We start from the raw sequence: 19,146 nt of genomic DNA, 5'->3' as shown, positions 1-19,146 counted from the left end.
ACTAAACCACACACTTTGTGCATTCGGAAATGTAAGGCAGGGCGTCCCTCGCCGCATTTGCTACGATGTCCATTTGCTACTTCTGCAGAAGTGGCGGCGGCGGCGACGACGACGACGACGACGACGACGACGACGACGACAACCGCGGAAGGCTCTGAGATATGTGAGAAATACATCTATAAAATATATTTCAGACTGTCCCATCCCACCTTATGCTGTACCGCTTTGGCAAATGCTTTATCTGCGCCATTCGCCTTAATCACATCTGAGAGTAATTCTTAATAAAACGCCTCTCGCTAATTGTTAGTCATCCCAGATACTGTTTGCTATAAGGCCACGACGCGCAACTGATATCCAAAATTCGTCTGCCTCCTGTGAGGATCGAACTCACGACCCCTGGTTTACTAGACCAGTGCTCTGCCACTGAGCTAAAGAGGCGCGGCCTAGCGGTACTTTTGCGTACTTCATCCTTACGGTCGTCTGGATCATCAGACTTCAGCTGACAACACTTCATATTACCGTCTAATATTTGCAGCTATGGCGACCCATTACTGCTTGCCTACACATCTGACACGTAAAGGAAGTGCTCTCCAAATAACACCACTTGCATTTCAGAACATGTCTTTCACACATGTCTACAAAATCACCTTCACCTTCAAATACAGTTTCGTAGCGACTGACGGAGACGTAGGCAAAGTTTAAAGTTGCTATGTCCATTACATCACGTTAATCAGAAAAACGGTAAGTTACATCTGCAGAGGAACAAAATTCCGTTCCTCCCCACGTGGGGCTCGAACCCACGACCCTGGGATTAAGAGCCTTATGTTCTACCGACTTTTTTTCTTCTAATTAACCCTTGGATTAAGAGTGTGACGCTCTACCAACTTTTTTTTTGTTTTTTTTTTATTAAAGTCCGACGCCTTATCCATTTGTTTTTTTTTTGTTTTTTTTTTTAGTTTTTTTTTTTGTTCGTTGTAATTTGTATATTCGTTTGTTTTCTATCCATCTTCTTTGCTCGTTTCTGCTGTCTGTTTTGCGCTTTTGTTTCATTCAAAATACACCAAATTTAATATGTCGTAGAAATAACTGATCCTGGGAAGGACATATTCTTGATCTCATACGTTGCTTTATTCAGAATCACAATGAGACAAATGGAAGTCTTTGCAGTGAGTATAACCTTGACTATAGTACAGGAAAAACGAATTGTTATAACAGATATTCATGTTATCCACGTCCTACTTCATGTCAAGGACGATGTGAGGAAAATTTTGAAATGTTGACTGATACCGGTGCCCATATTGGTTGGTTGTGCGCCAGTGTTGGTGTGAGAGATATACTTGAAAATCTAAGACATTAGGCGCGCTGCCGGACAGAATATAGTGGATAAAATGTCCCATAAGCCATAGGTAGCTGTTATGTTTGGCTGCAGGGAAGAGTCGGTAGTCCGGGCGCAGAATGTCGTGGATCTGAATCGCATGAGGCGCAGTCCGGTTGAGCACAGCGAGTTTTTTGCGCGTCCAATTCCAGATGTGCACTTGATCCTTGCAGACAAACAGATGTGCAATAGTCTCAACCATGTGGCACAAGTCGCAGTAGGGACTGGGTGCAAGATTAATCCTGTGCCGCTTTTCTTTCGTCGGAATAGTGTCAGCGACCACGTCATACCATTTGGAGCGGACATCTGTCGGAAGCGTTGGATTATGGATGTTAGCCCAAACGAGGGACCAATTGCAAGCCGGATACTTCTTTTCCAAGGGGCCAGGCAGTGACGGCCGAAGTAAGTGGCGGTACAGTTTTACCGTCGGCTTCTTGAAAAGCTCGTCGTCGAGATAGCTACTTTCAAGGTAATACAGTGCTATATGCTGAAAGTGCGGGCCGACGTGGCCAATGTCCACAGGCGGAGATATATTGCGGGGGCGGGACAGTTGATAGAGCCGCTTCGTGACGGTGTCCTCGCTGGCGGTGAGTATCTGCCATGAGCGTTTCAGATACAGGGCTAGGGCATGAATGCCGGGGTTTTTCAAGCCAAGGCCTCCCATATCGCATGGCAGTGCTGTCGTGGTGAAGGAAACCTTAAAAATATTGAGCTTCCAGACGTACCAGGCGGCCGCCGCTAGGAGTGATCTTGCTACTGTGGGTGGCATAGGTAGGACGGCGGCAACAAATTGTAATTTAGAGAGGGCATAAGAGTTGACGAAAAAGGCTCGCTGCAGACGATCGAGGTGTCGCATGTTCTGGTCGCGCAGGAGTGCTTTTATCGCCTGAATTTTGGTTATCCAATTTTTGTGAGACATGTCCAGAGGCCGGGCCGTAACGTAGAGACCAAGGTGTTTTCTAGTCTGTACACAGGGCAGCCAAGCGTCGCCTGTGATAGGTCGTTCTTGACCAAGCGTTAAGGCGGCGGATTTATTGACGTTTAACATGGCACCACTATCTCTTTGGAATTCCTCAAGAATGCGTTTCGCTGCGGTGACATCGCGAACGTCGTTAAGAAGCACGCTGACATCGTCTGCGTAAGCTTGGACCACAGACTTGATACCATAAAACTGGAATCCAGGGAGGCTATGATGTAGATGGCGCAACAAGGGTTCCATGAGGATCGCATAGAGCGTCGTTGAAAGTGGACAGCCTTGCTTGATATCCCGTGAGAGCTGGACGTACTCCGTCAATGTATTATTGATCAGGAAGCGTGTACGGGTACCACTGATACAGTTGTTGATGAGGTGGATAAAATTAAGACTGAAGCCCATTGATTCCATCACGCCGCTGAGATAGTGATAGTCAGCTCGATCGTAAGCCTTATCGAAGTCAAGAAATGCTATGGCCATAGGAGTGCGGGTGGCCCAGGTGAGGGAGACGAGATCCCGATATAGCGCCAAAATGGTGGACAGCGACCGACCACGGATCGCACTCATTTGGTATGGTCCCAGAAGATAGGGTAACAGCTGCCGTAATCGGGCATTGAGGGCGCGCGTCAGAAGCTTAAAGTCGGCATTGAGCAGAGTAATGGGCCGCAGATCTTTGGTGGTGGTCGGCGTCGGCGTCTTAGGTATTAAAACAGTTAACCCCTCTGTGAAGGCTGGGGGTAGAGCAATCCCACGTAGTACTTCATTGTACATCTCTGTGAGTTCGTCCCCTAATATAGGCCAGTATTTGACGTAAAACTCGACAGAGAGCCCGTCCGTGCCCGGAGATTTATTTCGTGGCGCAGCAAGCAGGGCATCCTTCAGTTCTTCTTTGGTAAAGGGAGCAAGCAGGTCCCGATTGAGGTCGTCGGTAATGCGGTACGGCGGGGGTCCAGAATGATACCATTCTCGCACTTTCTCATGTGGTACACCAGCACAGGTGTAAAGTGCAGCAAAGTGGTTGGTAACATGGTTTTTGATGTCTCGCTGTAGGGTATAACAAGCACCGTCTGCATCCTGCAACTTATGAATAAGTTTCCTACGCGCTGCACGTAACTGTTGGACGATATGATGGACTGACGTCTGCTGTTGCGGCAAGTTTGTGGAGTCACGTGCTCGAATCTGGTGACCGACGGCGGTGCAGGCCGTCAAGGATGTAATCTTGGTTTGGAGTGTGCGTACGTGCGTGATGTTATTAGGCACCTGATGATAATCCCGGTACAATTCTCGCAGGGCACAGAAATAGAATTCAGTGATTTCCTTCTCACCGCGAGCACGAATCCGGGCGTGGTGCTTGATGCAAGTAATGAGTTTCCCCTTTGCATGAAGCGTCCACCAATCAATCCACGTGGAATACGTGGGCCTGCTTGATGTTACGGAGTGCCAAACTGACCGGATCTCACGCTCTAAAGTGGCGTCTTGTAAGAGGCGACAGTTGAGTTGCCATCGTCCGAAGCCTCTATAAACTTTCTGCGGTGAGTGATTAAAGACGATGTGGTAAGCGATATGGTCACTGAAATTAACGGGCCAATATTCGCAAGTTCCCACGTCGGCTAAAAGACCGCGTTGCACATATATGCGATCTAACCTGCTGGAAGATGTCTGCGTAAAGTGAGTAAAGGCAACTTCATCTGGGTGTAAGGTCGCCCACGTGTCGACTGACTGCAATTCTGTAACCAGTGTTAGCAGTTCCTGGCTAAAGTTAAAGTTCGGCGTTTGATCGGTGCGGCGCAATACGCAGTTAAAGTCACCACCCATAATAATACGCAGACGCAAGTCGGTGATTAGATTCGCTATCTCTCCCGTGTAAAACTCCCTCCTCGCCGCTCGCGCGTTGGAACCGGAAGGGGCGTACACATTAAGAAGGAGTACATCATGGAACTGTGCGGCAATGCCTCGTCCGGTAGGTAACATGGACAAACAAGAACATTCAATGCCTTCCCGATACAGAATGATCGTACCTGCCTCCGTCCCTATATTGACAATGGCGTCATAACCGGGGACGTCGGCTAGGAGTGGAGTCAGTGCTTCCTGTACGAACAGAATATCTATATCAGCGGCCCGTAAATAATGTCGAAGGCTGTGGATTTTTGCTTGAGAGACAATGCGGTTAACATTTATGGTAGAAATCTTATAGGATTGTCGTGAACGGAGCGATGTGGGATGAGTGGTCATCTGCAGATGAAAACAGGTACGATTTTTATCCCTTCAACAGTCGTCCGCTTCGGAGGTCGTATAAGTCTAGACGTCGCCGTCCGTGGACGCTGCATTGCGCCGAGACGTAAGCAGCGTATCACCAGTTGCCATCGGTTCTTCACGCTCGGGATTGCCAGTCATATCTTCAATATCATCCGCCCAATTATCGACAGACACAGCCGTCGTCGCGCCTGCTGCAGCAGTTCCGGAACCACATTGCGGGCCGTCACCCTGCACATCTGCAACTTGGGCCGTCCGCGGTGGTGCACTAATATGTGCCCTCCCCGTGTCAAGGTTGGATACATCATCGTCAATATTCATGGGTGAGGCCAACGACGGAAGACAATCTTCGGTCCCCGAAGTGTCATCGCAGATCATGCGGCCCGCGTGTTTGGCCTTTTCACGCAAGGGAGGTGCCGATTGAGCTGCCGCCGGACGAGCGATCCGACGTTTCTTGTGCTTTTTCGGGGAGGACCCACTGACAGAGGCTTCCGCATTCTTTAAAGGAAAAGGAAGAGTCTCTGTCTCTTGCTGGCTGTCAGTGGCGGTAGTGGCCGCCTCCACAACGTCAACCCTGGCTTCCTCACGTGAGGCGTCACGGGGCACCGCGGCAGGTAAGCCAGCGACCGGCAAAGCTTCCTGAGCGGTAGAGATTTCCATAGGTACATCTCCGTCATTCGTAACATCGGCCACACTAAGTCCGACTTCCGCAGCCGACGCAGTGGGTGTATTTGCACGGACCGCCGCTACATGAGTAGTCGGTAATATTGTCGGTTGCGGGGGAGGGCCCAGTTCACCCGCAGGCAGCTGCGTTACACGTCGTTGGATGCACTGTGCCCGGACGTGTCCCGTGGAATTACAGCCTGAACATGTACGAGGCTGTCCCTCATATATGATTATCGCCCTATATCCACAAATCGTTAGGTAGGACGGAATATGCCGTTGCAATTCGATCTTAATTTGACGCACACCGTTCAAAACAGGGTACTTATGGAACGGGGCCCACTTTTCGGCAATGTTACTGATAATTTTGCCGTAGGACTTAATAGAAGCATTAATTTGTTCAGCCGAGATTTCAAAAGGCAACTCGAAAATCCTGACGGTACGAATACCAAGACCAGCGTGGACAACAGTCACCTCACCAACATTCCCGTCACTGTGTCGAAATTTATAGGTACCGCCACATGAATCGATGATTTTGTCGCACAATTCTGGGTCACGCAATTTGATATAAACTGTGCTACTGACAATAGACAAATGGATACCAATGATATCGGTGGGAGGCAATTTTACGTCTTCATCGAGAAATCGTTCGACTTCGTAATATTTCGGTCGAGAAAAACTTCCATCAAACATAAACTTCAAAGTATCTTTCCGCTCTGGGTGATCCATGTTAGGTTCTATTCGTTACAAACAAGATGCTTGCGCGCCGCAACGGCCCTCGACTCACCACGTGCCGCACCGCAGGCCGCAGCTGAGCACGTAAACAACGCTCCAGGCACGTCCGACCTGCACGACGGCCGCGCCTCGACTGACTGAGCTAGCCGCGCTGCCTCGGTGAGTATATGCCGGTTAGCACGTCACACAGTACTCGTTTGGGTTGATTGGTCCCATACAGAACCTCCCCATGTTGCCTAATGTTTTCCTAACGTCACACTCGTCACGTAGTTCACTTTTATTTCATAATCATTTCTGAGAGGTAACAGAATTGCATGACAACCTGCAGAGCTAGTTTCGTCAAAATTAACACACATACTTGATGTGACTCATAAGCCGAACGAGTTACTTTCCGACGTTATTTTAGATGTGCAAGTGCCAGTCAAAAACACGCGGCGACGACAATATGCAAACCAATTCGCTAGTTAACACCGGTCTTGTTGTGCGTGTTTTAAGCTGAAGAGCATCTCCAAGCAGAAAATGGTCAACAGCAACATTCACACGGTTTCGTACTGCTCAAGTGCTACACTAAAACGGTATGTTTCTTTTTCAGATCTGGAAAAACACGACCGAGAGAGGAATCAAACACGCAATCTTCGGATACGAAGTCCGACGCCTTATCCATTAGGCCACACGGTCACTGACAAACAAGTGGAACTTATATACGACTCATCTCAAAACGCTCACACCACTGAGGAGTTGTGTTTTCGTTCTACACAGACGCTGCCCCTTGCTCTTTCCCACCCATTTGATACATTCAACCTGCTACGAGACCTACCAAATATAGACTGGGAAACTAAACCACACACTTTGTGCATTCGGAAATGTATGGCAGAGCGTCCCTCGCCGCATTTGCTACGATGTCCATTTGCTACTTCTGCAGAAGTGGCGACGACGACGACGACGACGACGACGACGACGACGACGACCGCGGAAGGCTCTGAGATATGTGAGAAATACATCTATAAAATATGTTTCAGACTGTCCCGTCCCACCTTATGCTGTACCGGTTTGGCAAATGCTTTATCTGCGCCATTCGCCTTAATCACATCTGAGAGTAATTCTTAATAAAACGCCTCTCGCTAATTGTTCGTCATCCCAGATACTGTTTGCTATAAGGCCACGACGCGCAACTGATATCCAAAATTCGTCTGCCTCCTGTGAGGATCGAACTCACGACCCCTGGTTTACTAGACCAGTGCTCTGCCACTGAGCTAAAGAGGCGCGGTATAGCGGTTCTTTTGCGTACTTCATCCTTACGGTCGTCTGGATCATCAGACTTCAGCTGACAACACTTCATATTACCGTCTCATATTTGCAGCTATGGCGACCCATTACTGCTTGGCTACACATCTGACACGTAAAGGAAGTGCTCTCCAAATAACACCACTTCCATTTCAGAACATGTCTTTCACACATGTCTACAAAATCACCTTCACCTTCAAATACAGTTTCCTTGCGACTGACGGAGACGTAGGCAAAGTTTAAAGTTGCTATTTCCATTACATCACGTTAATCAGAAAAACGGTAAGTTACATCTGCAGAGGAACAAAATTCCGTTCCTCTCCACGTGGGGCTCGAACCCACGACCCTGGGATTAAGAGCCTTATGTTCTACCGACTGAGCTAGCCGCGCTGCCTCGGTGAGTATATGCCGGTTAGCACGTCACACAGTACTCGTTTGGGTTGATTGGTCCCATACAGAACCTCTCCATGTTGCCTAATGTTTTCCTAACGTCACACTTGTCACGTAGTTCACTTTTATTTCATAATCATTTCTGAGAGGTAACAGAATTGCATGACAACCTGCAGAGCTAGTTTCGTCAAAATTAACACACATACTTGATGTGACTCATAAGCCGAACGAGTTACTTTCCGACGTTATTTTAGATGTGCAAGTGCCAGTCAAAAACACGCGGCGACGGCAATATGCAAACCAATTCGCTAGTTAACACCGGTCTTGTTGTGCGTGTTTTAAGCTGAAGAGCATCTCCAAGCAGAAAATGGTCAACAGCAACATTCACACGGTTTCGTACTGCTCAAGTGCTGCACTAAAACGGTATGTTTCTTTTTCAGATCTGGAAAAACACGACCGAGAGAGGAATCAAACACGCAATCTTCGGATACGAAGTCCGACGCCTTATCCATTAGGACACACGGCCACTGATAAACAAGTGGAACTTATATACGACTCATCTCAAAACGCTCACACCACTGAGGAGTTGTGTTTTCGTTCTACACAGACGCTGCCCCTTGCTCTTTCCCACCCATTTGATACATTCAACCTGCTACGAGACCTACCAAATATAGACTGGGAAACTAAACCACACACTTTGTGCATTCGGAAATGTAAGGCAGGGCGTCCCTCGCCGCATTTGCTACGATGTCCATTTGCTACTTCTGCAGAAGTGGCGACGACGACGACGACGACGACGACGACGACGACCGCGGAAGGCTCTGAGATATGTGAGAAATACATCTATAAAATATGTTTCAGACTGTCCCGTCCCACCTTATGCTGTACCGGTTTGGCAAATGCTTTATCTGCGCCATTCGTCTTAATCACATCTGAGAGTAATTCTTAATAAAACGCCTCTCGCTAATTGTTAGTCATGCCAGATACTGTTTGCTATAAGGCCACGACGCGCAACTGATATCCAAAATTCGTCTGCCTCCTGTGAGGATCGAACTCACGACGCCTGGTTTACTAGACCAGTGCTCTGCCACTGAGCTAAAGAGGCGCGGCCTAGCGGTACTTTTGCGTACTTCATCCTTACGGTCGTCTGGATCATCAGACTTCAGCTGACAACACTTCATATTACCGTCTAATATTTGCAGCTATGGCGACCCATTACTGCTTGGCTACACATCTGACACGTAAAGGAAGTGCTCTCCAAATAACACCACTTGCATTTCAGAACATGTCTTTCACACATGTCTACAAAATCACCTTCACCTTCAAATACAGTTTCCTTGCGACTGACGGAGACGTAGGCAAAGTTTAAAGTTGCTATTTCCATTACATCACGTTAATCAGAAAAACGGTAAGTTACATCTGCAGAGGAACAAAATTCCGTTCCTCCCCACGTGGGGCTCGAACCCACGACCCTGGAATTAAGAGCCTTATGTTCTACCGACTGAGCTAGCCGCGCTGCCTCGGTGAATATATGCCGGTTAGCACGTCACACAGTACTCGTTTGGGTTGATTGGTCCCATACAGAACCTCCCCATGTTGCCTAATGTTTTCCTAACGTCACACTCGTCACGTAGTTCACTTTTATTTCATAATCATTTCTGAGAGGTAACAGAATTGCATGACAACCTGCAGAGCTAGTTTCGTCAAAATTAACACACATACTTGATGTGACTCATAAGCCGAACGAGTTACTTTCCGACGTTATTTTAGATGTGCAAGTGCCAGTCAAAAACACGCGGCGACGGCAATATGCAAACCAATTCGCTAGTTAACACCGGTCTTGTTGTGCGTGTTTTAAGCTGAAGAGCATCTCCAAGCAGAAAATGGTCAACAGCAACATTCACACGGTTTCGTACTGCTCAAGTGCTACACTAAAACGGTATGTTTCTTTTTCAGATCTGGAAAAACACGACCGAGAGAGGAATCAAACACGCAATCTTCGGATACGAAGTCCGACGCCTTATCCATTAGGACACACGGCCACTGATAAACAAGTGGAACTTATATACGACTCATCTCAAAACGCTCACACCACTGAGGAGTTGTGTTTTCGTTCTACACAGACGCTGCCCCTTGCTCTTTCCCACCCATTTGATACATTCAACCTGCTACGAGACCTACCAAATATAGACTGGGAAACTAAACCACACACTTTGTGCATTCGGAAATGTAAGGCAGGGCGTCCCTCGCCGCATTTGCTACGATGTCCATTTGCTACTTCTGCAGAAGTGGCGACGACGACGACGACGACGACGACGACGACGACGACGACCGCGGAAGGCTCTGAGATATGTGAGAAATACATCTATAAAATATGTTTCAGACTGTCCCGTCCCACCTTATGCTGTACCGGTTTGGCAAATGCTTTATCTGCGCCATTCGTCTTAATCACATCTGAGAGTAATTCTTAATAAAACGCCTCTCGCTAATTGTTAGTCATCCCAGATACTGTTTGCTATAAGGCCACGACGCGCAACTGATATCCAAAATTCGTCTGCCTCCTGTGAGGATCGAACTCACGACCCCTGGTTTACTAGACCAGTGCTCTGCCACTGAGCTAAAGAGGCGCGGCCTAGCGGTACTTTTGCGTACTTCATCCTTACGGTCGTCTGGATCATCAGACTTCAGCTGACAACACTTCATATTACCGTCTAATATTTGCAGCTATGGCGACCCATTACTGCTTGGCTACACATCTGACACGTAAAGGAAGTGCTCTCCAAATAACACCACTTGCATTTCAGAACATGTCTTTCACACATGTCTACAAAATCACCTTCACCTTCAAATACAGTTTCCTTGCGACTGACGGAGACGTAGACAAAGTTTAAAGTTGCTATTTCCATTACATCACGTTAATCAGAAAAACGGTAAGTTACATCTGCAGAGGAACAAAATTCCGTTCCTCCCCACGTGGGGCTCGAACCCACGACCCTGGAATTAAGAGCCTTATGTTCTACCGACTGAGCTAGCCGCGCTGCCTCGGTGAATATATGCCGGTTAGCACGTCACACAGTACTCGTTTGGGTTGATTGGTCCCATACAGAACCTCCCCATGTTGCCTAATGTTTTCCTAACGTCACACTCGTCACGTAGTTCACTTTTATTTCATAATCATTTCTGAGAGGTAACAGAATTGCATGACAACCTGCAGAGCTAGTTTCGTCAAAATTAACACACATACTTGATGTGACTCATAAGCCGAACGAGTTACTTTCCGACGTTATTTTAGATGTGCAAGTGCCAGTCAAAAACACGCGGCGACGGCAATATGCAAACCAATTCGCTAGTTAACACCGGTCTTGTTGTGCGTGTTTTAAGCTGAAGAGCATCTCCAAGCAGAAAATGGTCAACAGCAACATTCACACGGTTTCGTACTGCTCAAGTGCTACACTAAAACGGTATGTTTCTTTTTCAGATCTGGAAAAACACGACCGAGAGAGGAATCAAACACGCAATCTTCGGATACGAAGTCCGACGCCTTATCCATTAGGCCACACGGTCACTGATAAACAAGTGGAACTTATATACGACTCATCTCAAAACGCTCACACCACTGAGGAGTTGTGTTTTCGTTCTACACAGACGCTGCCCCTTGCTCTTTCCCACCCATTTGATACATTCAACCTGCTACGAGACCTACCAAATATAGACTGGGAAACTAAACCACACACTTTGTGCATTCGGAAATGTAAGGCAGGGCGTCCCTCGCCGCATTTGCTACAATGTCCATTTGCTACTTCTGCAGAAGTGGCGACGACGACGACGACGACGACGACGACGACGACCGCGGAAGGCTCTGAGATATGTGAGAAATACATCTATAAAATATATTTCAGACTGTCCCGTCCCACCTTATGCTGTACCGCTTTGGCAAATGCTTTATCTGCGCCATTCGCCTTAATCACATCTGAGAGTAGTTCTTAACAAAACGCCTCTCGCTATTTGTTCGTCATCCCAGATACTGTTTGCTATAAGGCCACGACACGCAACTGATATCCAAAATTGGTCTGCCTCCTGTGAGGATCGAACTCACGACCCCTGGTTTACTAGACCAGTGCTCTGCCACTTTTTTTTTCTTTTTTTGGGCCTCCCTTCTCCCCACACAGCCCATCCATTCGCTCTCCTTTTATGCCTTCTTCGGCGAGCTTCTATGCTATATCGACTGATTTTTTTTCAAATTTACTGTGACAGTTAGGGAAATGAAATGATGTTTGGCTTCTTCGCCATGTGAGGCTTCTCCTCCGTAGAACTGAAAATTGAAAAATTAAGGCTTCTTGGGAATTAATAAATTGTCACTCTTGCTTCATACTGAAAAAAATTAAACAAAAATAGAAAGATTGTAACTGAGGAACACGTGCAAGAAGCTTCCACTGCATTGTGTGCAACGAAACCACCTTCCGATATTACCGAGATCCTGGAAAATCATCATAGATGAAAGTAGTTGCTGGAGATATGGGGTTCATCCAGCAGTAAGTGTGAAGCCGCAGTGCCGTTTCGGGGTTCTGTCCGAGGCCTTCACGGCTACCGTAGCGGCCCTGGGGCACACGAAGTCCCCACCGTACTTCACCCTCAACAGCGATCCCCTACTTTGGCCTGTGACTACATTTTTCGTAGACGAGGGCTATTAAGATGTTTATCCAATCCCTTGTCTCTGAAACAGAATGTGTAACATGTTACCAAAAGTTTTTTTGTGGTCCCTGCGCGTACATATCTGATAATATTTTGCTCGTTCGTATAATTCGTATTCTAAAACACGGTCATTGCCGTGTTCAGATATAACGTAATGTACATAATTGCCAAACAACCACAACACAGCATTGGTTTTCTGGACAGGGAAGAAAACACCATCGGGGAAGAGTAATTTTTCAACATTGATCTCAGTACTAACAGTTCTGGTTATAAAGGCTACCCGCCGTTGGAGTCCCCTCCATATTTCGGCGTATCCGCCACAGAGAAAGCGGTGGATCAATGTGTCAACTGCGTCACATCGGGTGCACACAATCGTGTCACTAAGACCAATGGAGTGCAACTTTTCGTTAGTGGAAACTACGTTATTAACAACTCGGTACCAGGTTGCCTGAATGTCGGAAGACAGTTCACGATTACTAATATTTTTCCAAATTCTTTTCCAGTCTTTGTCGGGATATCTGCACTCCATTTTGTTGACATGTTCTTTCGTTGTTAAGAGTTCCATTAATTTCCTGCAATTCCTTGATTGTGGATTCGTGACAATACTGTCCATGTAGCTAATCTCTAAAAAGAACTGGCGAATATATTTCAATTTATAATTAATTCCGCCTATATTTATGGGTGGACGTAAATTTTCTGGCTGTAGGAGTCGATACAGCCTGGCTGTAATACTATGTGGATGTTTTTCTATAATTTGTAGGGTCCTCTTTATATATAACGCCGTAGTCTTCCGCCATATATCTGTTAAACCTAGGCCACCTTCAGCGGAAGGTAACGTAACTGTACCGACTGCTACTCTAAAAATATTCCCTGTCCATATAAATCGGCAAATGATACTCATTATACGTTTGGCAATGGGTTTCGAAACTGGCAATATTTGACCTATATATATAGCTTTTGATAAAATGGACCAATTAATTATTCTGATTCGTTGTTTAATGTTCAGATGTCTGGTCTGATTGAGTATTGTGGCTCCTCTGATTGTATCCAGTACTTTCTTCCAATTGTAGGTCATGGTCTGAAGCGGACATCGGTAAAAGGTGACACCCAGAGCGGTGTGACGATCGACGGAGCGTGCCCATTCCAAACGGACATCTTGAAGACCTTTAAGATTTAAAAACGAACTCTTCACCTCGTTAACCCTAGCGCCTGTAGCTTCACAAAAGATCTGAATATTCGTAGTTAATTTCTCTAAATCTTCGTTACTACGAATAACCACTCCAACGTCATCAGCATATGCATTGGTGACGTTGTTAACGCCAGATATCGTGATGCCCTCAAGATCGACATCGAGTCTCCTTAGTAAAGGCTCCAGTGCAACAACATACAGGAGCATTGACAAAGGACTTCCCTGCGGGACGCCGTTGCGAATTTCAATGGGTGGAGTGAAATGCCCATTTACAGACACTTGTGTTTGGATGCCTTCAACAATGTTAATTAAAACTTGCACAAAATGTTGACTAAAACCCACATAGGTCAACGTTCTGAACAAAAATAAGTGGTTGACCCTGTCAAAAGCCTTTGAGAAGTCGATAAAGGCAAGGCCTCCTGGTGAGGATGACGTTGCAAAAATTGCAGAGACATCCCTATATTCACAAACAGTTTTAAAAATATTCCGCCCCGAGAGACAGGTTTGGTGGTCACCTATGATCTTCTCCATTAGAGGTCTCAGTCTTTCCTTCAGTACACGTGCAATTATTTTATAATCCGAGTTCATCAAACATATTGGTCTCAATTGATTGAGATCTTTAACTGCCGCGTTCCTTCCCTTTGGTATTAGCACAGTTACGCTTTCTTTGAACTCGCGTGGAACAGTAACACCTTGCAACACTTCATTTATCACTTCTGTGAATTGATTACCGATGAGAGGCCAAAATTTACAATAAAACTCTACAGGCAAGCCATCAGGCCCTGGGGACTTACGGGTAGGCGAATATTTAAGTATATCAAACACCTCCTCACATGTGATCGCAGTGGTAAGGGACACATTGTCCTCGTCATTGATAACGTTGTCGATACCTGTAGTTCGTAGCAAATCGTTCGCACAGTCTAGATTATACCGGGTATCAGTATATAACGTACGATAAAATCCATAAACTGCATTTAAAATGTCAGAGTGTTCCGTCAGCACCCGGTTATCGCCCACTCTAAGACAAGCAATAAACGCTCGTCTTCTATTTCTTTCATGTTCGAGTAAGTGGTACAGCGATGCGTTTTCGTCCTCCACCGTTGTCGGGACACGAGATTTAATTTTTAAACCCTCCAGCTGTTGTCGCTTGAGACTTATGAGGTGAGCCTTGATCTTCTTTATTTCAATGAAAACCTCATCAGTCATCTGCTGAGCTGATAGTTCCCTTAAGCATGTATAGTAAAATTCAACGGTATTGCGAGACCACATCGCTCGCTCCCTCCCGTAAGCTATTAGGGACGATCTCAATTTCTTCTTAGCACATGAGGTCCACCACGCAAGGCGAGAGCTGTATTTATGGCGCATACGTAGAGCAGCCTGCCATACCTCCGCTACTGTTCTTGATAGGGCACCCTCGAACAACATATGGGTATTCAGCTTCCATAAGGGGCGACCCCAATACGTTCCTTGCTTCTGAAACCGAATGCTGCATTTCACTGCGAGATGGTCCGAAAAGGTAGTGGGAATTACTTCGATACCACTGATTTTATTTTCCAGGTTTGCTGTGACGTATATTCTGTCTATTCTGCTTTGCGAGCGACTACTGATGTACGTAAATTTGACTAACGTGGGGTATTTGCTTTCCCACACGTCTGTCCACTTCATGTTTGTCACCAAAGCCGCCAGTTCCCTGGAGAAGTTAAAATTTGGTCGCTGATCCTTTTTGTGAAGTACACAATTAAAGTCACCACCGATTAAAGCTTCCGCCGGATTCCCCTTAAGTAAATAGACCATATCGTTCTTAAAAAAATTAGCCCTATCATCTCTAGCGTTGTTACCAGAGGGGACATATACATTTAAAACAGTAGTAGTAAAAATTTTACAACTGATGCCCCTCCCATTTTCTAACAGACAGATATCCTTCACATCAATACCATCTTTGACAAGGATCGCAGTCCCACATGTGGCTTCCGGTGCAATATTTAAAATCTCTTGGAAACCTGGGACATAAAAGTTGTGGACATTAAATTCCTGTAGGAGGGCTATATCAGTATCCGACTGGTAAAGGAAATCTTTTAAAGAAGCGACTTTCGTTTCACTGCGAATCCGATTTATATTGATCGTGGTCACATTATATGTCAGTTCCGTTGGCATAGGTGCAGGTAAAAGAAATTGGCTAATGAAGTATACCCCATGCAGAGTCACGTCTGTACCATTCCATTCTGTCTGTCAGAAAGAAAAATAGACATTAAAAAAAAAAAAAAAATTTAATGCCACTAGCATGTGTCAGGTCCATCTCCATTCCGTGGTCGGTGCGATCTTCTTGGGCATCGGTCCAATCAAGTCCTTTTCCTGAGACAGTTCGGTCTAAATCCATAGTAGTGCCGGTCTGCAAACCTGCGACGCCAAGCGGTGCGCGAGGTTGTTGTTGAAGATCATCTGCATCGGCACGACTCATCTCCGCTTCAGCACACTCGTTAACTCGTGCTACTGGGCATTGTTCTCGTAGTCGTTCATTATCCCTTAAATGTTTTAACTTTTCCCGCAATGCAGGAGCTAAACTCTCTGCTGCTTTGTGTGCCAATCTCCTCTTCTTGCCTTTCTTCGAAGATCTCTTCGGCGATCTAGCAGGAGATGAAGTTTGCGACCTGTCAGGAGAAGTACCGGATGATACGTCTGACGTCGCCTGTTCCTTTTTTTCGGACAAAAGTCTGCGTATCGCATTCCACAACGGCAGAAGGAGGCGCATCTTTTTCCATGGCTCCCACTGGTAGCAACCCAGTCTCCAATTCTACACTATCGCTCGTTGTGGTTTCCTTGACGCAAGTGTCTTCTGTGGGCGCCAACGTGAAACCAATGTCCAGATTGCTATCTTCGTTCATAGTTCCCGCAGAGTGGATGCCTGGAGCGTCCACTCCTCGGAAGCTAGTGGCAATATCCTCACGTTGGTGGGAATCCTGACGACGCAAGGAAACCTCCGTTGCGGGTATTTGGGGATCTTCGGCCGAGTCCGCGGAAGAACGAGCAACCACAGTGGGAGAGTTGGAAAAAGTTGGCGTCGGCATAGATTCGAGGGGCGCGGAGCTGATCGGCAGACCATCCGCAAATCTAGAGCTTGAAGCCGGAGTATCATCGACAACCGCCCGCGAGGCAGCAGGCTCCCCGCGCACAGGCGGCACCGACTCGCCTCGGCTGCGGAAGTCAGCAGCGGCAGCGTATGACAACTTCATACCAACAACAGGGCCGGAACTCGGCATCTCGTCACGCGGTAACTGCGGGACACGCCTCCGTGAACATTCTGCACGAATGTGTTCCGTGGAATTGCATAAAGCGCAAGTCCGCGGTTGCCCATCATAGATAATCAAAGCACGATACCCACAAATATTAAGATAAGAGGGGACATGCTTCTGTAATTCAATCTTAATTTGCCTTACGCCGTTCAAGACAGGAAACATATGAGCTTCAGACCACCTTTCTGCCACATTGGAAATAATTCTGCCATAAGGCCGAAGGGCAACATTAAGTTCTTCGGGTGGAATTTCAAAAGGGAGCTCAAACACTCTGATCGTACGAATCCCGTACCCAGCATGACTAACAGCAACGTCACTCACATTCCCATCAGAATGATTAAACTTCACGCTACCTCCGCAACGATCCACAATGGAACTACATAATTCTGGACTTTTCATCTTCAGATACACAGCATTTGTCACAAACGAGAGATAAACTCCGACAACATCATCACCGTTAATCAATACTTTTTCGATAAACCATGCTTTAATTTCAAATGCTTTAGGTCGAACGAAATTTCGATCGAAAGTAAACTTGATTGTGTCTTTCCTCAAATAATTCGACCTATTCATTCTAGAACTTCATGAATACAAGTGCAACACGAATAGCGGCTTAGCAGCACCACTAACCTCAAACGCAGCGACTCAGCCTGTGTTTACTACAGCCAGACGTCCAGCTCCGCCACACGTCCGTCCCGCTCGGCGGCTGACTCGCAACTAACACTGAGCTAAAGAGGCACGGCCTAGCGGTACCTTTGCGTACTTCATCCTTACGGTCGTCTGGATCATCAGACTTCAGCTGACAACACTTCATATTACCGTCTCATATTTGCAGCCATGGCGACCCATTACTGCTTGGCTACACATCTGACACGTAAAGGAAGTGCTCTCCAAATAACACCACTTGCATTTCAGAACATGTCTTTCACACATGTCTACAAAATCACCTTCACCTTCAAATACAGTTTCGTAGCGACTGACGGAGACGTAGGCAAAGTTTAAAGTTGCTATTTCCATTACATCACGTTAATCAGAAAAACGGTAAGTTACATCTGCAGAGGAACAAAATTCCGTTCCTCCCCACGTGGGGCTCGAACCCACGACCCTGGGATTAAGAGCCTTATGTTCTGAATTGTACTGCTTCTGACTGGCTGAATACATGAACATAAAAGCGGCTTCCCTCTTCTACTATGGTGCTTTTAGTGTCTCCGCATACCGCAGCACTCGGCATGAGCCTGCAGACGGAAAATGTAACCGTTTCAGAGAGAAAAGCAGCCAACGTGACAATCTGGCATTTGGTCGATTCGCCTACAAACGACGGAAAACGGGTGGATTTCTTAGGTTTTTACTGCATACGAAAGCTTTTCATATTCTCCCGTGTAACGTGGCTGCTAGACCTTGTTTCATGCAAAGTATTAAGGTCTTCGGTCGTCTCCAAGGCACCAGAGTTGGATAATAAGTGAATGATCGATAACTGTAACACGAATTGTACTGCTTCTGAATGGCTAATTACATGAACTTAAAAGCTTCTTCCCTCTTCTACTATGGTGCTTGTAGTCTCTCCGCATACCGCAAAACACGGAATGAGTTTGCAGACGATAATTGTAACCGTTTCAGAGAGAATAGAGGCCAGTGTGACAATCTGACATTTGGATGATTCGATAACAAAGGAAGAAAACGAGCGGATATCTTAGGTTTTTACTGCATGCGAACGGTTTTCATATTCTCCCGTGTAACGTGGCTGCTAGACCTTGTTTCATGCAAAGTATTAAGGTCTTCGGTCGTCTCCAAGGCACCAGAGTTGGCTAATAAGTGAATGATCGATAACTGTAACACGAATTGTACTGCTTCTGAATGGCTAATTACATGAACTTAAAAGCTTCTTCCCTCTTCTACTATAGTGCTTTTATTGTCTCCGCATACCGCAAAACACGACATGAGTTTGCAGACGATAATTGTAACCCTTTCAGAGAGAATAGTGGTAATTGTGACAATCTGGCATTAGTTCGATTCGATAGCAAACGACGATAACGAGCGGATTTCTTAGGTTTTTACTGCATACGAACGCTTTTCATATTCTCTCGTGTAACGTGGCTGCTACACTTTGTTTCACGCAAAATATTAAGGTCTTCGGTCGTCTCCAAGGCACCAGAGTTGGCTAATAAGTGAATGATCGGTAACTATAAATTGAATAGTACTGCTTCTTAATTAACGAATACATGAATTTAAGAGCTTCTTCCCTCTTCTACTATGGAGGTTTTAGTGTCTCCGCATACCGCAACACACGACATGAGTTTGCAGA

At 46.3% G+C, this 19,146-nt stretch overlaps 4 non-coding genes across 4 annotated transcripts; all 4 read right to left on the bottom strand.

Moving 5' to 3' along the window:
• Positions 1-366: 366 nt before the first annotated feature.
• On the bottom strand, positions 367-438 carry Trnat-agu (transfer RNA threonine (anticodon AGU)). Its single transcript has one exon. It is a non-coding gene; the product is annotated as a tRNA-Thr (tRNA).
• Positions 439-7,190: 6,752 nt separating this feature from the next.
• On the bottom strand, positions 7,191-7,262 carry Trnat-agu (transfer RNA threonine (anticodon AGU)). The gene has a single exon. It is a non-coding gene; the product is annotated as a tRNA-Thr (tRNA).
• Positions 7,263-8,706: 1,444 nt separating this feature from the next.
• Positions 8,707-8,778, bottom strand: Trnat-agu (transfer RNA threonine (anticodon AGU)). The gene has a single exon. It is a non-coding gene; the product is annotated as a tRNA-Thr (tRNA).
• A 1,450-nt stretch (positions 8,779-10,228) lies between these two features.
• Positions 10,229-10,300, bottom strand: Trnat-agu (transfer RNA threonine (anticodon AGU)). The gene has a single exon. It is a non-coding gene; the product is annotated as a tRNA-Thr (tRNA).
• Positions 10,301-19,146: the final 8,846 nt, after the last annotated feature.

The sequence above is a fragment of the Schistocerca gregaria genome, chromosome 4 (genome assembly GCF_023897955.1).
Source record: "Schistocerca gregaria isolate iqSchGreg1 chromosome 4, iqSchGreg1.2, whole genome shotgun sequence".
Taxonomy (NCBI): Eukaryota; Metazoa; Arthropoda; class Insecta; order Orthoptera; family Acrididae; genus Schistocerca; species Schistocerca gregaria.
The sequence above is the reverse complement of the archived record's forward strand: the minus strand, read 5'-3'. Positions and strand labels throughout refer to the sequence as shown.